At 46.2% G+C, this 26,238-nt stretch overlaps 1 pseudogene; it reads left to right on the forward strand.

The window, feature by feature from the left end:
* The window catches only part of LOC119970133, a 397,883-nt pseudogene that overhangs the window by 340,871 nt on the left and 30,774 nt on the right, over positions 1-26,238 (forward strand).

Consider the following 26,238-nt stretch of genomic DNA (forward strand, 5'->3'; position numbering starts at 1 on the left):
GGTGTCCACAAATTGAGACCAGACTGAGCTCTTATTTGTATAGCAACCTTTTATACTGTTTTAGGCAAAACAATTAAACTAAATTAACTAATTGAGGGATAAATGACAAGGGAGTCTCTTAAAGGGATACTGTGCCAAACAAAACAAATCACAAAGGAAACTTTAAAAATAACAACAAAATGTGTTTAAAGGGGGTCGATAAAACACCCCAGTAGCAACCTTTTATGGGGCACCTTAGTGAATGCCTTTTAGAAATTCAAAGACACCACTATTGGTTCCCCCATTTTCTACCTTGCTTGTTACTTTGCCACTGTAAAAATCTTGACCGGGGGCGGCATGTGGCGCGGTGGTTAGCACTGGGACTGCGGCACTGATGGCCCGAGTTCGAATCCCAGCCCTGGGTCACTGTCCATGTGGAGTTTGTACATTCTCCCAATGTCTGTGTGGGTTTCACCCCCATAACCCAAAGATGTGCTGGTTAGGTGGATTGGCCATAATAAATTGCCCCTTAATTGGAAAAGAAAAATAATTGGCTACTCTAAATTTATAATTTAAAAAATCTTGACCAGGCAATTGGTGGGGAGGTTTCATTTAGGGATAAGGTATCATCGGCCCATTAAGGCCATGAAATTGATGCAATCATCTACAATAAGTTCGCGGATGGCAAGTACTTTGTTCACAAGCGAATGGATAAGCTGGACCGAGATGCATTGAGGATGGTGAGAGATGATCTGCTGGCAGAGTCAATGGGGTCAGTATTGAGAGGGATGAGTTTGCCACGAAGAAGATTGATAAGATTATCCCCCAGCAGGCATGGTGGGCAGAAAGTTTGCCAAGAGACTAGAATGTTATCGTTGGGTTACTGTTCATAATGAACCACGCCAAGTGCCTTGATGAGCCCTTCAGAGGATGCCAAGAGAGACACAGAGAAAGCTGTAGGCATATCATTTTTATGTATTTGTTCATGGAATGCAGGCATCACTGGCTAATTACCCATCCCTAATTACCCTTGAGAAGGTGGTGGTGACCGACTGCAATTCATGTGTTGGAGGAACACTCACAGTGCTAATAGGAAGGGCAATCCAGGATTTTGACCCAGTGACAGTGAAGGAACGGCGATGTAGTTTCAAGTCAGGATGGTGTGTGGCTTTTAGGGAAACTTGCAGGTGATGGTGTTCCCATGCGTCTGCCGCCCTTGTCCTAGATAGTAGAGGTTGTGGGTTTGGTAGGTGCTGCCCAAGGAACCTTGGTGAGTTGCTGCAGTGCATCTTGCGGATGGTACACACCGCGTTACTGTTTGTGATAGTGGAGGGAGTGAATGTTGAAAATTGTGGATGGAGTGTCAGTCAAGCGAGCTTTGCCTTGGATGGTGTCCAACCTCTTGAGTGTGTTGCTCGTTTTGCTTTCCCTTAATTTGCTCTGTTTTAATTACCTTTGCTCAAGAGTCGCCAGGTATCTTTCTGATACCACCACAAGGTTCAAAACCGAATACTGATCAATGACTCGATACACCAGTTAGTAAGTTTGAAATCAATGCACATTTATTTACACACACAGTCAATTATTACTCATGCACAAACTCTACTCACTAAACTACAACTACTACTAAAAGCCTATACTTAGCTTCGGGGGCCCACTCAGTCAGAGGAACAATGGCCGTTGTCCGGTTCTGATACTGCTGGTTTTGAACTGGTATAGAATAGTAGCTAGGAGCGCCTATCTCGTAGCGTGCGTTGACCTTAGACTTACTTGGCGGGCCTCTCGTCGCTGAGAGCCAACGGCCAAGGTGAAGGTGAAGAAGAAGAGTAAGAGTTCTTCCGAGAGCTTCAGAGAGAGCGTTCTGACCTTGGGGACTCTGTTTTATAGTGCAACGGGTTTTGCGCCCTTCTGGGCGGACCCTGGACTTGGTCCCAATTAATTGGACCATGTCCCAATCGTTTATATCGATTCTCTCCAATAACGGGGTCATTCCCCGATCGCTGGGCGGGCCCTAGGTAACCGTTGGCCTGCCTTTGTTTTAGTCTCCATTGGCGCCGGGGAGTCTGCCCTGGTATCGATTGTTTAAATGTTTCTCTTTTGTCCCCGGAGATAGCTCATTACAATGCTAATGGCTTGTAGTTTCAGTTCTGTCTGGGCTCTGCAGGTTCCAATCCACAGGAAACCTTGTACCTGCTTGTTCTTCTAGTGCTGTCCATTTTTCCCTGTACTCTTTGCGAGTGGTCATTTTGGAATCGGGACGGGGCCACCCCAGGTGGCTACAAGTGTTGTTGAAGTTGCACTCATCCAGGCAGGTGAAGGATATTCCTCACATTCTTGACTTGTGCCTTATAGATGGTGGACAGGCTTTGGGGAGTCAGAGGTCAGTTACTCACACAGAATTAACAGCCTTTGACATGCTCTTGTGGCCACAATATTGATATGGCTAGCCCAGTTCAGTTTCTGGTCAATGGTAGCACCCAGAATGTTGATTATGGGAATCCAGCGAATATAATCCCATTAATATCATGGGGCAATGGTTAGATTCTGTCTCGTTGGAGATGCTCAGTGCCTGGTGTTTGTGTGACGCAAATGTTACTTGCCACTCGTCAGCCCAACCTCTTGAGTCAAGCTCTTTTGTCCATATTTGGACAAATGTTGTAATGGGGTCAGGAGTTAAGTGGCCATGGCAGAACTCAAGCTGAACGACTGTGAACAGGTTGTTGCTGTGCAAATGCCACTTGAGAGGATGTCAATGACATCTTCCATTCATTTGCTGATGATCAAGAGTAGATTGATGGAGTGGTAATTGGCCAGTTGGATTTTTAAAAATTCATTCTTGGGATATGGGTGTCGTTGGTTAGGCCAGCATTTATTCCTCATCTCTAATTGCCCTCGTAAGGTGATGGTGAGCTGCCTTCTTGAACTATTGCAGTTCCTATGGTGTAGGTGCATCAACTGTTGTTAGGGAGGGAGTTCCAGAATTTTGACCTAGTGACAGTGAAGGAATGGTGATATATTTCCTAGTCAGGATGGTGGGTGATGGGAACCTCCAGGTGGTGATGTTCCTATATGTCTACTGCCTTTGTCCTTCTAGATGCTGATGGTCGTGGGTTTGATAGGTGATGTTTGAGGAGGCTTGGTGAGTTCCTGCAGTGCATCTTGTAGATGGCACACACTACTCACATTGTCCATCGGTAGTGGAGGGAGTGAATGTTTCTGGATGGAATGCCAATCAAGCGGCCTCATTTGTCCTAGATGGTATTGAGCTTCTTGAGTGTTAAGAACATAAGAACTAGGAGCAGGAGTAGGCCATCTGGCCCCTCAAGCCTGCCCCGCCATTCAATTAGATCATGGCTGATCTTTTGTGGACTCAGCTCCACTTTCCGGCCCGAACACCATAACCCTTAATCCCTTTATTCTTCAAAAAACTATCTATCTTTACCTTAAAAACATGTAATGAAGGAGCCTCAACTGCTTCACTGGGCAAGGAATTCCATAGATTCACAACCCTTTGGGTGAAGAAGTTCCTCCTAAACTCAGTCCTAAATCTACTTCCCCTTATTTTGAGGCTGTGTCCCCTAGTTCTGCTTTCACCCGCCAGTGGAAACAACCTGCCTGCATCTATCCTATCTATTCCCTTCATAATTTTAAATGTTTCTATAAGATCCCCCCTCATCCTTCTAAATTCCAACGAGTACAGTCCCAGTCTACTCAACCTCTCCTCATAATCCAACCCCTTCAGCTCTGGGATTAACCTAGTGAATCTCCTCTGCACACCCTCCAGCGCCAGTACGTCCTTTCTCAAGTAAGGAGACCAAAACTGAATACAATACTCCAGGTGTGGCCGCACTAACACCTTGCAACATAACCTCCCTAGTCTTAAACTCCATCCCTCTAGCAATGAAGGACAAAATTCCATTTGCCTTCTTAATCACCTGTTGCATTTGTAAACCAACCTTCTGTGACTCATGCACTAGCACACCCAAGTCTCTCTGAACAGCGGCATGCTTTAATATTTTATCGTTTAAATAATAATCCCGTTTGCTGTTATTCCTACCAAAATGGATAACCTCACATTTGTCAACATTGTATTCCATCTGCCAGACCCGAGCCCATTCACTTAACCTATCCAAATTACTCTGCAGACTTCCAGTATCCTCTGCACTTTTCGCTTTACCACTCATCTTAGTGTCATCTGCAAACTTGGACACATTGTCCTTGGTCCCCAACTCCAAATCATCTATGTAAATTGTGAACAATTGTGGGCCCAACACGGATCCCTGAGGGACACCACTAGCTACTGATTGCCAACCAGAGAAACACCCATTTATCCCAACTCTTTGCTTTCTATTAATTAACCAATCCTCTATCCATGCTACTACTTTACCCTTAATGCCATGCATCTTTATCTTATGCAGCAACCTTTTGTGTGGCACCTTGTCAAAGGCTTTCTGGAAATCCAGATATACCACATCCATCGGCTCCCCGTTATCTACTGCACTGGTAATGTCCTCAAAAAATCCCACTAAATTAGTTAGGCATGACCTGCCTTTTACGAACCCATGCTGCGTCTGCCCAATGGGACAATTTCTATCCAGATGCCTCGCAATTTCTTCCTTGATGATAGATTCCAGCATCTTCCCTATTACCGAAGTTAAGCTCACTGGCCTATAATTTCCTGCTTTCTGCCTACCTCCTTTTTTAAACAGTGGCGTCACATTTGCTAATTTCCAATCCACCGGGACCACCCCAGAGTGTAGTGAATTTCGGTAAATTATCACTAGTGCATCTGCAATTTCCCAAGCCATCTCTTTTAGCACTCTGGGATGCATTCCATCAGGGCCAGGAGACTTGTCTACCTTTAGCCCCATTAGCTTGCCCATCACTCCCTCCTTAGTGATAACAATCCTCTCAAGGTCCTCACCTGTCATAGCCTCATTTCTATCAGTCGCTGGCATGTTATTTGTGTCTTCCACTGTGAAGACCGACCCAAAAAACCTGTTCAGTTCCTCAGCCATTTCCTCATTTCCCATTATTAAAACTCCCTTCTCATCCTCTAAAGGACCAATATTTACCTTAGCCACTCTTTTTTGTCTTATATATTTGTAGAAACTTTTACTGTCTGTTGTTATATTCTGAGCAAGTTTACTCTCATACTCTATCTTACTCTTCTTTATAGCTTTTTTAGTAGCTTTCTGTTGCCCCCTAAAGATTTCCCAGTCCTCTAATCTTCCAGCAATCTTTGCCACTTTGTATGCTTTTTCCTTCAATTTGATACTCTCCCTTATTTCCTTAAATATCCACGGTCGATTTTCCCTCTTTCTTCCGTCCTTCCTTTTTGTTGGTATAAACCTTTGCTGAGCACTGTGAAAAATCGCTTGTAAGGTTCTCCACTGTTCCTCAACTGTTCCACCATAAAGTCTTAGCTCCCACTCTACCTTAGCTAGTTCTTCTCTCATCCCCTTGTAATCTCCTTTGTTTAAACACAAAACACTAGTATTTGATTTTACTTTCTCACCCTCCATCTGTATTTTAAATTCCACCATATTGTGATCGCTCCTTCCGAGAGGATCCCTAACTATGAGATCATGAATCAATCCTGTCTCATTACACAGGACAAGATCTAGGACCGCTTGTTCCCTCATAGGTTCCATTACATACTGTTCTAGGAAACTATCGCGGATACATTCTATAAACTCCTCCTCACGGTTGCCTTGACCGACCTGGTTAAACCAATCGACATGTAGATTAAAATCCCCCATGATAACTGCTGTACCATTTCTACATGCATCAGTTATTTCTTTGTTTATTGCCTGCCCCACCATCTCGTTACTATTTGGTGGCCGATAGACTACTCCTATCAGTGACTTTTTCGCCTTACTATTTCTGATTTCCACCCAAATGGATTCAACCTTATCCTCCATAGCACCGATGTCATCCCTTACTATTGCCCGGATGTCATCCTTAAATAACAGAGCAACACCTTACCATCCACTCTGTCCTTCCGAATAGTTTGATACCCTCGGATATGTAACTCCCAGTCGTGACCATCCTTTAACCATGTTTCAGTAATGGCCACTAAATCATAGTCATTTACGATGATTTGTGCCACCAACTCATTTACTTTATTCCGAATACTACGAGCATTCAGGTAAAGTACACTTATGTTGGTTTTTTTACCTCTGTTTTGAATCTTAACAACTCCAGTTTTATTCCTTTTGTTATTACTGGGCCTATTCAGTGTGCTCCCCTCAGTCACTGTACCTTGCACTGTCGCCCTTATGGATTTCTGACTATGTCTTCTCTGCCTTGCACTTTTCCCCTTACTTCCTTTTGTTTCTGTCCCTGTTTTACTACCTTCCAACTTCCTGCATCGGTTCCCATCCCCCTGCCACATTAGTTTAAACCCTCCCCAACAGCTCTAGAAAACACCCCCCCCTAGGACATCGGTTCCAGTCCTGCCCAAGTGCAGACCGTCCGGTTTGTACTGGTCCCACCTCCCCCAGAACCGGTCCCAATGCCCCAGGAATTTGAATCCCTCCCTCTTGCACCATCTCTCGAGCCACGCATTTATCCTATCTATCCTGACATTCCTACTCTGACTAGCTCGCGGCACTGGTAGCAATCCTGAGATTACTACCTTTGAGGTCCTACTTTTTAGTTTAACTCCTAACTCCCTGAATTCCGCTTGTAGGACCTCATCCCGTTTTTTACCTATATCGTTGGTGCCTATGTGCACCACGACAGCTGGCTGTTCACCCCCCCCCCCCCCCCCCCCAAAGAATGTCCTGCAGCCGCTCCGAGACATCCTTGACCCTTGCACCAGGGAGGCAACATACCATCCTGGAGTCTCGATTGCGTCCACAGAACCGGTTGTCTATTCCCCTTACGATCGAGTCCCCTATCACTATAGCCCTGCCATTTTTCTTCCTGCCCTGCTGTGCAGCAGAGCCAGCCACGGTGCCATGAACCTGGCTGCTGCTGCCTTCCCCTGGTGAGCCATCTCCCTCAACAGTATCCAAAGCGGTATATCTGTTTTGCAGGGAGATGACCGCAGGGGACACCTGCACTGCCTTCCTACTCTTGCTCTTTCTTTTGGTCACCCATTTTCTATCTCCCTCAGTAACCTTCACCTGCGGTGTGACCAACTCGCTAAACGTGCTATCCACGACCTCCTCAGCATCGCGGATGCTCCAAAGTGAGTCCATCCGCAGCTCCAGAGCCGTCAAGCGGTCTAACAAGAGCTGCAACTGAACACACTTCTTGCACGTGAAGGAGCCAGGGACAGTGGACGTGTCCCTGAGCTCCCACATCGCACACGAGGAGCATGACACGGGTCTGGGATCTCCTGCCATGTCTTAAACCCTTGGTAAACTTAAACAACTAGAATTTCAGAATAAAAATAAATAAATTAGACAATGAAAAGAAAAAGAGAGACTACTTACCAGTCACTTACCAGGGTTAAAAAGCACCTCCTCACACTCTGCACCGAATTACCTCACTGCACCAAATTACCATGTTTCAATCCCCCACTCTATGAGTCTCACTCCGGATGAGTCTCCTGGAAAAGTGCTCGCTTACTGTGTGCGCTGTCTGTCTGTCTTTTATACAGACCTCAGCTAACCGATGACTCAAAAAATACCTTAACTTCAAAGAGAAGAATACAATGTGCCCCTAAACAGGCCTCAGGTGATTGACAGATAACTGCCTCTCAGCAATTAGGGTGGGGGCAGCTTCAACCAATCAGACACTAAGCTCCACACTGCACTTTTAACTGAAAAACAGCAGAATTAGATTTTCCACTTACCGTTGCTGATTTACCTCACTGCACCAAATTACCAAGTTTCAATCCCCCACTCTGTATGAGTCTCACTCCGGATGAGTCTCCTGGAAAAGTGCTCGCTCGTGTTATTAGAGCTGCATCTGGGCATGTGGAGAGTATTCCATCATACTCCTGTCTTGTGCCTGTAGTGGACAAGCTTTGGGGAGTCATCCCAAGCCTAGATACTATCTAGGCCTTGCTGCATTTGAACATGGACTGTTTCAGTATCTGAGGAGTCACGAATGGTCCTGAACATTGTGCAATCATCAGCAAACATCCCCATTTCTCACCTTAGGATGGAGGGAAATTAATTGATGAAGCAGCTGAATATGGTTGGGCCATACTACCCTGAGGAACTCTTGCAGTGGTGTTCTGGCACTGAGGTGATTGACCTCTAAGAACCACAACCATCTTCCTTTGCGCTAGGGATGAGTTTCCCCCTGATTTCCATTAATTCCAGTTTTGCTAGGGCCCCCTTTATTCCATTCTTGGACAAATGCTGCCTTGATATCAGGGGGATTCACTCCCTCCCCACCTCTGGAGTTCAGTTCTTTTGTTAATATTTTGAATCAAGGCTGTAATGATATCACACTGAGCATCAGCGAGCAGGTTATTGCAAAGCAAGTGCCGCTTGATAACACTGTTGATGGCCCCTTTCATCACTTTTTGATGATTAAGAATAGTCTGGTGGGGTGGTAATTGGCCTGATTGGATTTGTCCTGTCTTTACAGAACATACTTGTGCAATTTTCCACATTGCTAGTTACATGCCAGTGTCGTAGTTTTACTGGATTAGCTTGGCTTGGGGCATGGCTAGTTCTGAAGCACGTTTTCAGTACTAGTGCCAAAATGTTATTAGGACCCATAGCTGTTGCAATATCCAGAACCTTCAGTTGTTTCTTGATACCATGTGAACTAAATCAAATTGGCTAAAGACTGGCATCTGTGATGCCGTGGACCTCAGGAAAAGGCCAAGATCGAATACCCACCCAGCACTTCTAGCTGAAGATGGTTACAAATGCTTCAGCCTTGTTCTTTTCACTGATATAAGAATATAAGAACTAGGAGCAGGAGTAGGCCATCTGGCCCCTCGAGCCTGCTCCGCCATTCAATTAGATCATGGCTGATCTTTTGTGGACTCAGCTCCACTTTCCGGCCCGAACACCATAACCCTTAATCCCTTTATTCTTCAGAAAACTATCTATCTTTACCTTAAAAACATTTAATGAAGGAGCCTCAACTGCTTCACTGGTCAAGGAATTCCATAGATTCACAACCCTTTGGGTGAAGAAGTTCCTCCTAAACTCAGTCCTAAATCTACTTCCCCTTATTTTGAGGCTATGTCCCCTAGTTCTGCTTTCACCCGCCAGTGGAAACAACCTGCCCGCATCTATCCTATCTAGTCCCTTCATAATTTTAAATGTTTCTATAAGATCCCCCCTCATCCTTCTAAATTCCAACGAGTACAGTCCCAGTCTACTCGGCCTCTCCTCGTAATCCAACCCCTTCAGCTCTGGGATTAACCTAGTGAACCTCCTCTGCACATCCTCCAGTGGCAGTATGTCCTTTCTCAAGAAAGGAGACCAAAACTGAACACAATACTCCAGGTGTGGCCTCACTAACACCTTATACAATTGCAACATAACCTCCCTCGTCTTAAACTCCATCCCTCCTGCAATGAAGGAGAAAATTCCATTTGCATTCTTAATCACCTGTTGCACCTGTAAACCAACTTTCTGTGACCCATGCACTAGCACACCCAGGTCTCTCTGCACAGCGGCATGCTTTAATATTTTATCGTTTAAATAATAATCCCGTTTGCTGTTATTCTTACCAAAATGGATAACCTCACATTTGTCAACATTGTATTCCATCTGCCAGACCCTAGCCCATTCACTTAACCTATCCAAATCCCTCTGCAGACTTCCAATATCCTCTGCACTTTTCGCTTTACCACTCATCTTAGTGTCATCTGCAAACTTGGACACATTGCCCTTGGTCCCCAACTCCAAATCATCTATGTAAATTGTGAACAATTGTGGGCCCAACACTGATCCCTGAGGGACACCACTAGCTACTGATTGCCAACCAGAGAAACACCCATTAATCCCCACTCTTTGCTTTCCATTAATTAACCAATCCTCTATCCATGCTACTACTTTACCCTTAATGCCATGCATCTTTATCTTATGCAGCAATCTTTTGTGTGGCACCTTGTCAAAGGCTTTCTGGATATGCTGAGCTCTGCCATCATTGAGAATGGGAATATTTGTGGAGCCTCCTCCTGTTAGTTGTTTAATTGTCCATCACAATTCAAAGGTAGATGTGGCAGGACTACAGAGCTTGGCTGTGGTATCATTTAGCTCTGTCTCCAGCATACTGCTTTCTCTGTTCAGTCCAGTCCTGTAGCTTCACCAGGTTGACTCCTCATTTTTAGGTATGTCTGGTCTGCTCCTGGAATGCCGTTGTGCATTCTTCATTGAACCAAGATTGATGCCCTTGCTTGATGGTAAATTGAGAGCGGGGGCCATGAGGTTTATAGATTGTGGTTGAATACATTTCTCCTGCTGTAGATGGTGCACAATGCCACATGGATGCCCAGTTTTGAGCTGCTAGAACTGTTCAAAATCTATCCCACTTAGCATGGTGATGGTGCTGCACAGCATGATGGAGGATATCCTCAATGTGATGGCAGGACTTTATCTGTACAATGGTCACTCGTACTGGTATTGTCATGAACAAATGCAGATAGATTGGTGAGGACATCGTCAAGTAGTTTTTCCCTTTTGTTGGTTCCCTCATGGCTTGTTGCAGGCACAGTCCAGAAGCTAATTCCTTTAGGACTCAGTAGGTAGTTGTGCTACCGAGCCACTCTTGGTGAAACCCCCCACCTAGAATGTGCTCTTGCCACTCTCTATGCTTCCAATTGAGTAGCATGGAAGAACTGAAAGGGGCGGTGGGTAGGTGGTAATCAGGAGAAGGTTTCCTTGCTCATGTTTGACCTGATGTCTTGAGACTTCATGGGATCCGAAGTCAATGTTGACTCCCAGGGCAACTCCCTTCCAACAGATTACCACCATGTCATCACTTCTGGTGAGTCTGACCTGCTGGTGGGGCAGGGCATGCTCATGAATTGTGATGGGTGGTGTCTGGAACATAGTCACACTCACTGAATCATACCTTACATACAATGGTTTACATATAACCATAAGACGCAATAAATCCCCAAAATCAAGCACAGTACAGAACAATCATCAATCCACACATTTAAACAGAGAAGACCCGCAAATATTCATACAGTTGCTTAAGATTGTAATCATTGCGGTCGGCGTCTCCCATCACACTGATGATGACGGGATTAAAAGATACGATCAAGAGCACAGCAACTCAGGATAACAGGGCATCAGAATATAGCCATGAGCACATGGCCCTATGGTGCACGTCCCCCACCATAAGACAAAAAAGGAAAAAGTGGCACATTCAAAACCTAACTCCGCCTCCCAAGACATCCATGCAAAGAATGATACTAGAAATGTTGCACCATCCTCCACCGAGGAAACTCCACCAACAAAGAGAAGAAGAATCATCAAGCCACCCATCAGCTGCGTGCCTCGGGAAGAGTACAAACTCTCCCCTCGCACTCAACACGATAAGAAAAAACCCTAAGACATGAGATACAAAATCAAAGCATGTATCATTGCCCTTCTTACCTAAGAACAGAATAGAAACTCCAAAAAGAGAGCAATGCCAGACAAGTTGAAATGCCGTACACCTTCGCAAAAAGGATACCAGGGCAGAACAGTGTAGCCTCTCGGGAAACTGCCTCCTCGGGAGAGCCCTGGCCTGGATAAAACAAAGATTAAAAGATGATAAGCTCCACAGCTCGCAAAAATGTTTGTTAAGTAGAAATGAAAAATGAAATAAAAATTGCTTATTGTCACGAGTAGGCTTCAATGAAGTTACTGTGAAAAGCCCCTAGTTGCCACATTCCGGCGCCTGTCAGGGGAGGCTGGTACGGGAATCGAATCGTGCTGCTGGTCTGCTTTAAAAGCCAGCGATTTAGCACAGTGAGCTAAACCTGCCCCTGAAAGTCCTGAAATATGACTGAGGATTCATAACTAATTTCTTCAAAAGTAATTTCAGATCCAGCCATTCTGCAACCACAACCCAAAGCAGTGATTTTCAACTTTGAGTGGGAATCCCTACAAATATTGACAATCTGAGTGAGGGGCCCTCTGCTGCAACTTCAAATGACGATGTCAGCTACCCGAATGAAATGCCATTCTGTCAGAAAATGGGTTAAATTCACCAAAAACCAACTGAAACAATGTGAATATAAATTAACAATTACAGAAAGAATACAGAATTCCTGAATATGCTCCTTACAACACACCTAAGTTCAGCATTATATAAAACAGAAATACATGAGAATATACTCTTTGACTTCCACATTTTTGCATTTTCTCATGCCAGCTCTTCTTCTTTATCACTATTGTTTTCTCTCACTTGCTCTTACATTATTGTTCCTCTTATTTTTTCTCATAATCAAATTTTCTTCTTAATGTTATCCATTTCTGTCACTCTTGCTTTCTATGTCACTCAGATCTGTAAATCCTATTTTTGCCCTCCTGCCTTCCTCTGTAGAACCTGGTTTTGCAAGTGAGGAGAAAACAAAAGAAGCCATATTTACAGACAAACAAGGATTCTTTCTGTCCACAGCAAGTCCAAAAAATGGCACAACAATTTATTTCAGCTTGGAATACCAGATTTTGCTGAAAGCCCTTTGATTTAATGTACTACCCTAAGGACTTCAGACTCTAGTTTGAAATCCCATGATCTAGAGCGTATGTGGGTAGAGCAGTAGACTATGGCGAGATCTAGTGTCCCAGTTCGCCATGGGCACAAATCTTGTTATCGCTGCTAAATCTCGCAAGAGGACCAAAATGTGATTTGAGATCTTGGTTTGAAATCTATCCCACTCACCGCCAGTGATTTCTGCTAATTTGTATTTTTTTTAAATGTATTTTATTACTAACATGTATCAAAGCAGGTTACAGCAAATAAACACCCCGGGAAACATACTTCCCGACAATCAAATATATATTCTGTACAGATTTGCCCCCTTTTTCACCCCCACCCCCCCTGCGACGAACAGCTCCTCAAACACGGTCACAAACATCCCCAACCTTTTCTGAAACCCCCCTGCTGAGCCCCTTAACTCATACTTTATCTTCTCCAACCACAGGAAGTCGTACAGTTCACCTAACAATGCTGCTACCCCCGGTGGCGATGTTGACCGCCACTCCAGCAAAATTCTATGCACAATGTGCCAGAAAATCTGGTCTGAAACCTCAGCTATTTTCTGGAGAGAAACATGTCAGTTTTCAGTCAGAGCCTTACACTCCAACAAATTTTGGGGAAATTACGCCCTATGTGAAATCGGCTGAAACCGGAGCACCTGGAGGAAACCCACGCAGACATGGGGAGAATGTGCAGACTTCGCATAGACAGTGACCCAAGCCAGGAATCAAACCTGGGGCCCTGGCGCTGTGAAGACACAGTGCTAACCACTGTGTTATCATGCCGCCACATATATAAATAGAAGCCACTGGCTGTTTTAATTGTACATTGACATAAGATTAATCATTTGGGAATATTGTGTTATTTATGGAGTTTTCTCATCTTAAGTATATACTTTTCAACTGATATTGATTTTTATGTTTTATAAAAACACATGTGAAATAATAAATAATAATAAATCCAATTCAGTTTAGAAGCTGTGATTTTGGCAATATCCTGATGGTGCAGGATGTAGGAAGGTTGGCTTGAGGAATGGTATCAATGCATAATGGCATTGGAAGCACTTTTGTTTTTCCTCCACTGTCAAATTTGCAATCACAACTGCGCTACTGTGGATGTGCTAGATCCTAGAGGGAAAAAGTGAAATCATTCCTGGTTGCTTGTAACTGATAAAGCTTATGGTAACCCTGGAAGCAAATTATGCCATTGTCAGCGGGGCGACATGGTGGCATAGTGGTTAGCACTGCTGCATCACAGGGCCAGGGACCCAGGTTCAATTCCTGCCTTGGGTGACTGCCTGTGTGGAGCTTGCACGTTCTCCCCATGCCTGCTTGGGTTTCCACCAGGTGCTCCAGTTTCCTCCCACAGGTAATACCTCATAATACCAGTACCAAAGACGAACAAGGAGCCTGCCTCAACGGCTGCTGACTACTGACCGGTGACCCTGACGTCTGTTATCATGACATGCTTCGAAAATGCTAGGATCCCAAAGAAGGCCCTACAAAAAACAAAATCCAAGGGGGGGGCTAGCCCTCCCGAACCTACAATTCTACCACTGGGCGGCAACAGCCGAGCGAGTAAGGGGATGGATCCAGGAGCCAGAAGCTGAGTGGGTGCGTGCGGAGGAGGCCTCCTGCATGGGGACCTCCCTCCGGGCCCTCGCCACGGCAGCACTCCCATCCCCACCCAAAAAACACTCCAGCAGCCCAGTGGTGACAGCCATCCTCCAATCCTGGAACCAACTGCGGCAGCAATTTGGCCTGACCAAAATGTCGGACAAGGCTCCCATCTGCAACAACCATAGGTTCACACCAGCACTGACTGACGCCACCTTCAAAAGGTGGAGGTAGGACGGAGGGACACTGACAGTCAGGGACCTATACACGGACGGCAGGATTGCAACACTGGACGAACTGACAGAGAAATTTTGGCTAGCGAGGGGGAATGAGCTACGGTATCTGCAGCTCAAAAACTTCTTACGAAAGGAGACAAGGACGTACCCACAACCGCCACGACAGACACTACTGGAAGACCTACTGGACGCAAGTATCCTAGAGAAAGGGAACTGTAGCGACATGTATGACCGATTGGTAGAAAGGGACGACACCGTACTGGACGCAACAAGAAAGAAATGGGAGGATGACCTGGGGATTGAGATAGGGTGGGGACTCTGGAGCAAAGCACTGCATAGGGTCACCTCCACGTGCGCAAGGCTCAGCCTGATGCAACTAAAAGTGGTACATAGAGCCCACTTAACAAGAAACCGTATGAGTAGGTTCTTCTCGGAGGTGGAGGACAGATGTGAACGGTGCCAAAGAGGCCCGGCCAACCACGCCCACATGTTCTGGTCTTGCCCCAGACTTGTGGAGTACTGGACAGCCTCTTCGAGGCTATGTCCAAAGTGGTGAGGGTGGAGCCATGCCCGATAGTTGCGGTCTTCGGGGTTTCAGACCAGCCAGATCTATTCCTGGGGAGGAGGGCGGACGCCCTTGCCTTTGCCTCCCTGATCGCCCGCCGTAGAATCCTGTTTGGCTGGCGGTCAGCAGCACCACCCAGAGCTGCAGACTGGCTGTCCGACCTCTCGGAATCTCTCCAAATGGAGAAAATCAAATTCGCCATCCGAGGGTCAGACGACGGCTTCCACAGAACGTGGGAACCATTCATGCAATTGTTCCGGGACCTGTTTGTGGCCAACGAACAAGAGGAAGAATAGACGGGTGGCCAAGAATCAGGGGAAAATGGACGGGAATCGGGGGAAGGTAGCTGGGGGGGGAGGGCTACGGGTTTGTTATGGGGGTTTGTTCGCATGGTTTTACGCTTATTTCTTTTTCTTGTTAATTTATTGTTTTTGTATTGGAGGGGAGGGGTCATTGTTTTTCTCTGTTGTGATAAAATTTGTTGCTGAAAACTTGAATAAAAAATTTTCCAAAAAAAAAGGAAGGACAAAGCCGCAAGCGACAGTCTGATGGCAAGCTAAGGCCCAAAACCAAATTGTAAATAAATGCCTATAAACATGTGCCTCGGCCATATTGGGGAATGTAAAATATGTATGCCGGTTAAAGGAGGTGGCCACAGTTGTTATTATGAAGATGCTTACCTGTAAATATACATGTTAATTTTTTGCGTGTTTTTTTCTAATAATTTGTAATTTGTTGGATATAAAATATGAAAACTCAATAAAAAATATTTCCAAAAAAAAAATGACATGCTTCAAGCGGCTAGTCATGAGGCGGATCACTGCCAGCCTCTCAGACGGTCTCGATCTACTGGAGTTTGCCTATCACCGCAACCAGACCACAGCAGATGCTATCTCCCTCGCTCTAAAATCAAACAACAAGGACACCGATGTAAGACTGCTGTTCATAGACTACTGCTCCGCCTTCAACACCATTATCCTGACAGGACTAATAACCAAACTCTGCAATCTTGGACTTGATCCCTCCCTGTGCAGCTGGATCCTTTACTTCCTCACCAACAGACCACAATCTGTCAGGATGGGTAACAGCACCTCCTCCACAATAGTCCTCAACACCGGGGCCCCGCAAGGCTCTGTGCTCGGTCCTTTACTGTCCTCCCTATACACACATGACTGTGTGGCAAGATTTAACTTCAACTCAATCGATAAGTTTGCGGATAATACGACTTTGGTGGGCCGTATCTCAAACAACGACGATTCAGTCTATAGGAGGGAGATAAATCACTTGGTTGCATGATGTACAGAAAACAACCTGTCTCTAAATGTCGGAAAGACCAAGGAACTGATCATCGACTTCAGGAAGCATAGCACGACACGCACTCCCGTATACATCAATGGCTCCGAAGTGGAGATGGTCGATAGCTTTAAGTTCCTGGGGGTCACAATCACCAACAGTCTGTCCTGGCCCACTCACATTGATGCAACAGTCAAGAAAGCTCAACAATGTCTCTAGAACATAGAACATAGAACACTACAGCACAGTACGGGCCCTTCGGCCCTTGATGTTGCGCCGACCTGTGAAACCATCTGAAGCCTATCTGACCTACACTATTCCATTTTCATCCATATGTCTATCCAGTGACCACTTAAATGCCCTTAAAGTTGGGAAGTCTACTACTGTTGCAGGCAGGGCGTTCCACACCCCTACTACTCTCTGAGTAAAGAAACTGCCTCTGACATCTGTCCTATATCTATCACCCCTCAATTTAAAGCTATGTCCCCTCGTGTTGGTCATCACCATCCGAGGAAAAAGACTCTCACTGTCCACCCTATCTAACCCTCTGACTATCTTATGTGTCTCTATTAAGTCACCTCTCAGCCTTCTCCTCTCTAACGAAAACAACCTCAATTCCCTGAGCCTTTCCTCGTAAGACCTTCCCTCCATACCAGGCAACATCCTAGTAAATCTCCTCTGAACCCTTTCTAAAGCTTCCACATCCTTCCTATTATGTGGTGACCAGAACTGCACGCAGTACTCCAGGTGTGGCCGCACCAGAGTTATGTACAGCTGCAGCATGACCTTGTGGTTCCGAAACTCAATCCCCCTGCTTATAAAGGCTAGCACACCATATGCCTTCTCAACAGCCCTATTAACCTGGGTGGCAACTTTCAGGGATTTATGTACCTGGATGCCGAGATCTCTCTATTCATCTACACTACCAAGAATCTTGCCATTAGCCCAGTACTCTGCATTCCTGTTCCTCCTTCCAAAGTGAACCACCTCACACTTTTCCGCATTAAACTCCATCTGCCACCTCTCAGCCCAGCTCTGCAGCTTATCTATGTCCCTCTGTATCCTATAACATCCTTCAGCACTATCCACAACTCCACCGACCTTCGTGTCATCTGCAAATTTACTAACCCATCCTTCTACACCCTCTTCCAGGTCATTTATAAAAATGACAAACAGCAGTGGCCCCAAAACAGATCCTTGCGGTACACCACTAGTAACTGAACTCCAGGATGAACATTTGCCATCAACCACCACCCTCTGTCTTCTTTCAGCTAGCCAATTACTGATCCAAACCGCTAAATCACCTTCAATTCCATACTTCCTTATTTTCTGCAATAGCCTACCGTGGGGAACCTTATCAAACGCCTTACTGAAATCCATATACACCACATCAACAGCTTTACCCTGATCCACCTGTTTGGTCACCTTCTCAAAAAACTCAATAAGGTTTGTGAGACATGACCTACCCTTCACAAAACCGTGTTGAGTATCGCTAATCAACTTGTTCTTTTCAAGATGATTATAAACCCTATCTCTTATAACCTTTTCTAACATTTTACCCACAACCGAAGTAAGGCTCACAGGTCTATAATTACCAGGGTTGTCTCTACTCCCCTTCTTGAACAAGGGGACAACATTTGCTATCCTCCAGTCTTCCGGCACTATTCCTGTCGACAAAGACGACATAAAGATCAAGGACAAAGGCTCTGCAATCTCCTCCCTGGCTTCCCAGAGAATCCTAGGATAAATCCCATCTGGCCCAGGGGACTTATCTATTTTGACATTTTCTAAAATTGCTAACACCTCCTCCTTTTGAACCTCAATTCCATCTAGCCTGTTCGACTGAACCTGAGTGTTCTCCTCGACAACATTGTCTTTCTCCAGTGTAAACACTGACGAAAAATATCCATTTAATGTTTCCCCTATCTCCTCTGATTCCACACACAACTTTCCACTACTATCCTTGATTGGCCCTAATCTTACTCTAGTCATTCTTTTGTTCCTGATATACCTATAGAAAGCCTTAGGGTTTTCCTTGATCCTTTCCGCCAACGACTTTTCGTGACCTCTCCTCGCTCTTCTTAACACTCCCTTTAGGTCCTTCCTGGCTAACTTGTAACTCTCAAGTGCCCTAACTGAGCCTTCATGTCTCACCCTAACATAAGCCGCCTTCTTCCTCTTGACAAGTGCTTCAACTTCCTTAGTAAACCACGGTTCCCTTGCTAGACAACTTCCTCCCTGCCTGACAGGTACATACTTATCAAGGACACGCAGTAGCTGTTCCTTGAAAAAGCTCCACATTTCGATTGTACCCATCCCCTGCAGTTTCCTTCCCCATCCTATACATCCTAAATCTTGCCGAATAGCATCATAATTGCCTTTCCCCCAGCTATAATTCTTGCCTTGCGGTATATACCTATCCCTGCCCATTGCTAAAGTAAACATAACCGAGTTGTGATCACTATCACCAAAGTGCTCACCTACATCTAAATCTAACACCTGGCCGGGTTCATTACCCAGTACCAAATCCAATGTGGCCTCGCCCCTTGTTGGCCTGTCTACATACTGTGTCAGAAAACCCTCCTGAACACACTGCACAAAAACTGACCCATCTATAGTACTCGAACTATAGTATTTCCAGTCAATATTTGGAAAGTTAAAGTCCCCCATAACAACTACCCTGTTACTCTCGCTCCTGTCAAGAATCATCTTTGCAATCCTTTCCTCTACATCTCTGGAACTATTCGGAGGTCTATAGACAACTCAACAGGGTGACCTCTCCTCTACTGTTCCTAACCTTGGCCCATACTGCCTCAGTAGACGAGTCCTCAAGCGTCCTTTCTTCCGCAGTAATACTTTCCTTGATTAACAATGCCACACCTCCCCCTCTTTTACCATCTTCTCTGTTCCTGGAACTTGCAAAAACCATTCCTGTCCCTGCTCTACCCATGTCTCCGAAAGCGCCACAACATCGAGATCCCAGGTACCAACCCATGCTGCAAGCTCACCCACCTTATTCCGGATGCTCCTGGCGTTGAAGTAGACACACTTCAAACCAGCGTCCTGCTTGCCGGTGCCCTCTTTCGAACTTTTAACCCTATCCCTGACCTCACTACTCTCAACATCCTGTACACTGGGACTACAATTTAGGTTCCCATCCCCCTGCTGAATTAGTTTAAACCCCCCCGAAGAGCACTAGCAAATCTCCCCCCCAGGATATTGGTACCCCTCTGGTTCAGGTGAAGACCATCCTGTTTGTAGAGGTTCCACCTACCCCAGAATGAGCCCCAATTATCCAGGAAACCAAAACCCTCCCTCCTGCACCATCCCTGTAGCCACGTGTTCAACTCCTCTCTCTCCTTATTTCTCACTTCGCTAGCACGTGGCACGGGTAACAACCCAGAGATAACAACTCTGTTTGTTCTAGCTCTCAGCTTCCACCCTAGCTCCCTGAATTTCTGTCTCAAATCCCCATCTCTCTTCCTACTTCTACTTCCTACGAAAGGTAAAGAAATTTGGCATGTCTGCATTGACTCTCACAAACTTCTACAGATGTGCGATAGAGAGCATCCTATCTGGCTGCATCACAGCCTGGTATGGCAATTGCTCGGTCCAAGATCGCAAGAAACTGCAAAGTGTGGTGAACTCAGCCCAACGCATCACACAAGCTTGCTACCTCCACGTTGATTCTGTCTCCACCTCCCGCTGCCTCAGGAAGGCAGACAGCATTATCAGAGACCCCTCCCACCCAGGCATTGCCTTCTTCCAGACCCTTCCATCAGGCTGAAAGTACATAAGTCTGAAGACCCGCACGTCCAGACATAGGATCAGCTTCTTCCCCATAGCTACAAGACTCCTCAACGACTCCCCCTCGGACTGGTCTGTTCCCTGTAAGAACACTATTTATGACGCCATATGCTGCTATTGCTCATGTATTTGCTTTGTTTGCCCCTTGTTCCGCACTGTAACCAATCACTGTTTGTCGATGTACCATTTGTCAATGTTCCCTGTTCATTATTCTTTTTGTCTACTATGTACATACTGTGTACCTTCCTCGGCCGCAGGAAAGTACTTTTCACTGTACTTCGGTACATGTGACAATAAATCAAATCAAAATCAAAATTCAAAGATGTGCAGCTTAATTGGATGAGCCTTGAGTTTAAAAATTGCCCGTTAGTGTCCAAGGATTGTAGGTTGGATAGGGTTACGGGAATAAGATGGGGGGGGGGGGGGGGGGGTCTTCGTAGGGTGCCCTTTCAGAGGGCCGGTGCAGACCCGATGGCCTTTTTCTGCTCTGTAGAGATTCTATGGATTCTAGGGTCATGATGCAGGGAAACCAAGGAGAAAATGGCTTGCACAAATAGGTTTGTACCATCTACAAAGACTTGTTTGTTTTTGATAACAGCAGAAGACACCACATGGAAGTAAGGTGCATCCATGCCTCTAACTATGGAAAGTTCGAGATAGTTTCAGTTAGAAACTGAGGCATAATATTGGGAATAATTGGAAAGCATAGAACAAATATACCAAGCAATGAGCATAAAGGAATTTTCATTTTGTCATTTTGGGTTTAGTTATTTGAAAAATTTATGTTGTTTGAAAATATTGTTTTAAACATAATTTGATCAATAGACCGTAAATATATAAAATGATTTCTTAAAACAAACTGACACCTTATTTCATTATTTAGGAATATATTTGACTAATATCTTGAAGACTGAAGAAGGTAATCCTGATTTCTTGAAAAGACATGGCAAAGAGTTGATAAATTTCAGTAAGAGAAGAAAAGTGGCAGAAATAACAGGAGAGATCCAGCAGTACCAAAACCAGCCATACTGCTTACGAGTGGAGCAAGACATTAAGGTGAGTTTTAGGGGTGAAAATTCGAGCATGGGAGGAGAGAAAAATGCACAAATACCTTTGTATGCATCAACAGTCAATTAATAAATGATTAATTTACTGATTAAATATTTGAGGATTGTTTTCTAATTCAACACAATTTTTGTATTTTGTATCATTGCAACATATTTGCAATCACATATATTTCCTCCATCATGGAGGTAAGACAGTCTGGACCACATAAGTTACACTTGCTGCTCAAGTTGCTAACTGGTGATTTCGCAGGAGATGCATTCAGTGAAGAGGACTGAGTTCTTAAGTTGCGCTTTGATCATTTTTCCCCTCCCATAAGAACATTTCAGTGCAATGCAATGCTCTATTTAGTGATTCAGCTAAACACACAAACGTGCCCAGCATTTATTGTGGTTATGAAATGTATAACTGGGCGAGACGTGGTACAGTGGTTAGCACTGGGACTACGGTGCTGAGGACCCGGGTTCGAATCCCGGCCCTGGGTCACTGTCCGTGTGGAGTTTGCACATTCTCCCCGTGCCTGCGTGGGTTTCAGCCCCACAACCCGAAGATGTGCTGGTTAGGTGGATTGGCCATGCTAAATTGCCTCTTAATTGGAAAAGAAAAATCATTGGATACTCTTTTAAAAAAAAAAAAAAAAAAAATTTTCATGAAATGTATAACTTTCCTATATAGAAAAATCTGGGGTTCACGGTCATTGTTTCAAATGTGGGTTGACTCAAAAAATCTTAGGCTCCCTTTAATGGCTAGTCCAGGCATGGCAACCAGAGGTAAAATGGTGCATCTAATCAGGAAAAATAAATTCTACTTGTCTGTTTTAGATATTTCATTTTGTAAACAAAAAACCACGTGACTGCAGCTGTTGTACCAACTCCATGTTTGTCTTCAGTGCATTCTAGTACCTAAGATGCCTGCATTGGTCTGAAAAAAAATATAGTTTTCATATAATTGTACGTCAGTAATTTTGTTCAGCTATAAAATTGACAAAGTGTGTAAGTTTATGAAATTGTGTGTGGATCAGAGCACTGACACTGTCATTCTGATTGGGCAGTTGTTTATAAATTTAATAGTCAAATACTTCAGTGAGCAGCAGCTTGAGCGTAAAGTTCAATCGAGGGGATAGCTAAAGATAGTTGTTGCCCACCCAGCGGTCTACCGAACAGCTTGTGGACGTTTTAAATTTGAAGTTCCAGCAGCAGAGACAAGAGGCCTCAGAAGACCTGGTAACAATGTGGAGCCGCTTGGGCGGCCATCAAGAGAGTGGAGCAGAGGCTGGATGTCTAGAGTCTGGTAATCCAGAAGGTGGAAGAGTCAATGGGTGAGCATGAGGGCCGGCTGGCCTCGCTGGAGATGGAGATGGTGCTCATGGCGGATAGCCATAAGAGATTGAGGGAGAAGGTGGAGGACCTTGAAAACCGTCCCAGGATGCAGAATCTCTGGATCGTGGGGAAACGCAGGCCGCAAAGTATGTGGCGAGTATGTTGGAGAAGTTGGTTGGGGAGGGGGTCTTTGAACATCCCCTGTGTGTGAATCGAGCACACACGGCACTGAGGCGGTGGCCGAGGGTTAGCAGAGCCACCAAGGGCGAAGGTAGGGCAGCTGCATTGTTTTCTTGATAAGGAGAAGATATTGAAGTGGGCGAAGCAAACATAAAAGTGCACCCGGGAAGGAAACGTGCTGAAGATCTACCAGGGCCTGGGTGTGGCGTTGGCCAAGCAGTGGGCCAGTTATAATTGGATTGAGGCTGGCACCCCCCCCCCCCCCCCCCAACCACAAGGAAGGGGTGAAGTTTGGGGTGTTGTACCCTGCTCTTCCGTGGGTCACACAGCAGAATTGAGAGTTTTATTTTGATACACCGGAGGAGGCGAGTGAATTTATGAGAGACTATGAACTGGGGAGTTGGTTAAGGGGAGGTGGGGGCAAACAACTTGGGGAGAGCCCAAGAATGATCGAGGCGTGGACCTGGGGGCCGGTCAAACGGCTGCGCGTTTTCGCGCAACTTTAAGGAGTTTGAAGGCTGCCGTTGTGTTTCTTCAGAAGACGCACATGAAGCTGTGGGACCAGACAAGGCTGAGTGGGACAGGTGTTCCACTCAGGGTTGGTTTAAAAAGACGAGGGGGTGGTAGTGCTGGTCAACAGGAGGATGACCTTTGAGGCCGGCAGTATTGTAACCGGTCTCGGGGATAGGTTTGTGATGGTTAGCGGAAAGCTAGAGGGGACGCATGTGGTACTACTGATTGTATATGCTCCAAGTTGGATGATGTGGATTTCTTGAGGTGGGTTCTAGCAAAGATTCCAGACGTATGTGTGTGTGTTGATTTATTTGATTCGGGCAAGACGTATTGCATTGGGTAGATTTGCGGGTGGTGCAGGGGGAGGCTCAGGGGCCGCAGTGGAGATTGGATTTGGGGTCTGTGAGAGGGTGAGGGTGGCCGTATGGAATTATGTGGAGCTGAATAATATGGGGGGGAGGCTTATGTCTCCAAGCTGTGGGAGGCGCTGAAAGCAGTAAAGGGGGAATTTATATTAATGCGGGCACACAGGGAGAAGCAGAATGGGCTGAGAGACTGAGGTTGGTGGGGGACATTCTGAGGGTGGACCGGAGATATTCGGTGGCGGCGGAGAAGGCATTACTGAAGGAGAGACAGAGGTTCCAGATAGTTTGGGCTCATGTTCACAGGAAGGTCGGTGGGACAAAGGCGTGTAGAGCCAGAGGGGCGGTTTATGACTATGGGGAGAAAGAAAAAAGGATTCTTGCGCATCAGCTGAGGAAGCAGGCGGTACGAGAGAGATTTGAAGGGTGAGGAATGAGAGGGGCACGGTGGTATTGGAGCCGGTGAATGGGGTTTTTGAGGCCTTCCATCGCAGGTTGTATAATTCCCGTGGGTTTCCTCCGGGTGCTCCGGTTTCCTCCCACAGTCCAAAGACGTGCAGGTTAAGTGGATTTGTCATGCTAAATTGCCTTTGGTGTCCAAAAAAGGTTGGGAGGGGTTATTCCGTTACTGGGATAGAGTGGAAGTGAGGGCTTAAGTGGGTCGGTGCAGACTCGATGGGCCGAATGACCTCCTTCTGCACTGTATGTTCTGTGTTCTAGTTCGGAGCCTCCAGTGGGGGATGAAGTGGTTTTTGGATGGATTGGAGTTCCTGAAGATTGAGGCAGCGAAGCAGAGACTGGGGGTTCCAATTGGGCTGAGGGAGGTGATGAATTGCGTGGGGGCGGGGAAGGCCCTGGGGCCGGATGGATTCTCAGCTGAGTTTTATAAGAAGTTTGGTTGAAGCTGGGACCCTGCTAGTTGGGATGTATAATAGTCGATGGTGAAGTGGGAGCTCTCCCCCCCCCCCCCCCCCCCCCCCCCCCCCTCCTCCCATCCCGCCAATGCTGTCGGAGGCTCATTTTAAAGGACAAAGACCCGGAGCAGTGTGGATCGTACAGCTCGACCTCACTGTTGAATGTAGACACAAAGTTGTTGACGAAGGTGCTGGCGTCACGGATAGAGAATTGCGTGCCGGGGTGATAAGAGAGGACCAGACGGGGTTCGTGAAGGGGCGGCAGCTGTCGCCAAATACATGGAGGCTGCTTAATGTTATTATGATGCTCACGGGGGGGCCGAGAAGTGAAGGTGGCGATGGCAATCGGCACAGAAAAGGCATTACATTGTGTTGCATGGCTGTATTTGTTTGAGGTGTTTTGTTTCGGTTCGGGTTTGGCACGTCTATGTGGATTGCATTTGGTTGCTGTACAAGGCGCCTAAGGTGAGAGTTTGAGATCCGACCCATTACAGACTTGACATCAGCAAACTTGTAGATGGAGTTCGAGTCAAATTTTGCCACACCATAGTGTGTGTGTGTATATATATAGGGAGTATTGTAGGGGGTTAAGTATGCAGCTTTTTTGGGGTACTGTCCATGGGCAAGGCAGTGGAACAGCTTAGAAAGGCGAGGGGAACGCTGTATGAATATGGGGAAAAGGCCAGCAGAATGCTGGCACAGCAGTTGTGGAAGAGGGAGGTGGCCAGGGGAATTGATAAGGTGGTCGACGGGGGTGGGAACCTGGTAGGGGATTCGGCTGGGCTAAATACGGCGTTCAGGGATTTTTATAGCGGACTTTACAGCTCGGAGCACCCCATGGGGCCCGAGGAGGTGAAAATCTTTTTGGATGGGCTGACTTTCCCAAGGGTAGACAGGGAGCAGATGGGTGAGTTGGGGGCTCCGTTTAGGGCCGAAGAAATATCTGAGGGCTTGAAGGCAATGCAGTCGGGCAAGACTCCGAGGCTGGATGGGTTCCCGGTAGAATTTTACAAGAAATTTTCGGGGATATTAGGGCCGTTGCTGGTCCAGGTTTTTAACGAGGCGAGGGATAGAGATGTGCTGCCCCCGATGATGTCACAGGCCACCAGTTTGTTAATATTGAAGCGGGACAAAAACCCAGAGCTGTGTGGGTCCTACAGGCCGATCTCGCTGCTCAATGTGGACACTAAGCTGCTGGCCAAAGTGTTGGCCTCCAGGATTGTGTGCCGGAGGTGATTATGGAGGACCAGACCGGATTTGTCAAGGGTTGGCAGTTGGTGGCCAATATTAGGAGGTTGCTTAACTTGATTATGATGCCCCTGGAGGGAAGGGAAGTACAGGTAGTTGTGGCCATGGATGCAGAGAAGGCGTTTGACTGGGTAGAGTGGGACTATCTATGGGAGATGTTGGGACGGTTTGGGTTTGGTAGGGACTTTATCGACTGGGTCAGGCTGCTGTACCAGGCCCCGGAAGCTAGTGTAAGGACAAACAAGACGACCGTGGACTATTTTAGGCAAGACAGGGATGTCCCCTCTCCCCACTGCTGTTCGCGCTAGCCATAGAGCCACTGGCAATTGCTCTGAGAGCTTCTGGGGGCTGGAAAGGGCCGGTCCGGGGGAGGGGGGGGGAGGTTGAGCTTAGGGTATCACTGTATGCGGATGATTTACTCCGATATGTAGCAGATCCAAGGGCAGGGATACGGGAGATTATGACGATTCTGGAGGAATTTGGCCGGTTTCGGGATACAAACTGAATATGATGAAGAGTG

The sequence above is a fragment of the Scyliorhinus canicula genome, chromosome 1 (genome assembly GCF_902713615.1).
Source record: "Scyliorhinus canicula chromosome 1, sScyCan1.1, whole genome shotgun sequence".
In the NCBI taxonomy this organism is placed as follows: Eukaryota; Metazoa; Chordata; class Chondrichthyes; order Carcharhiniformes; family Scyliorhinidae; genus Scyliorhinus; species Scyliorhinus canicula.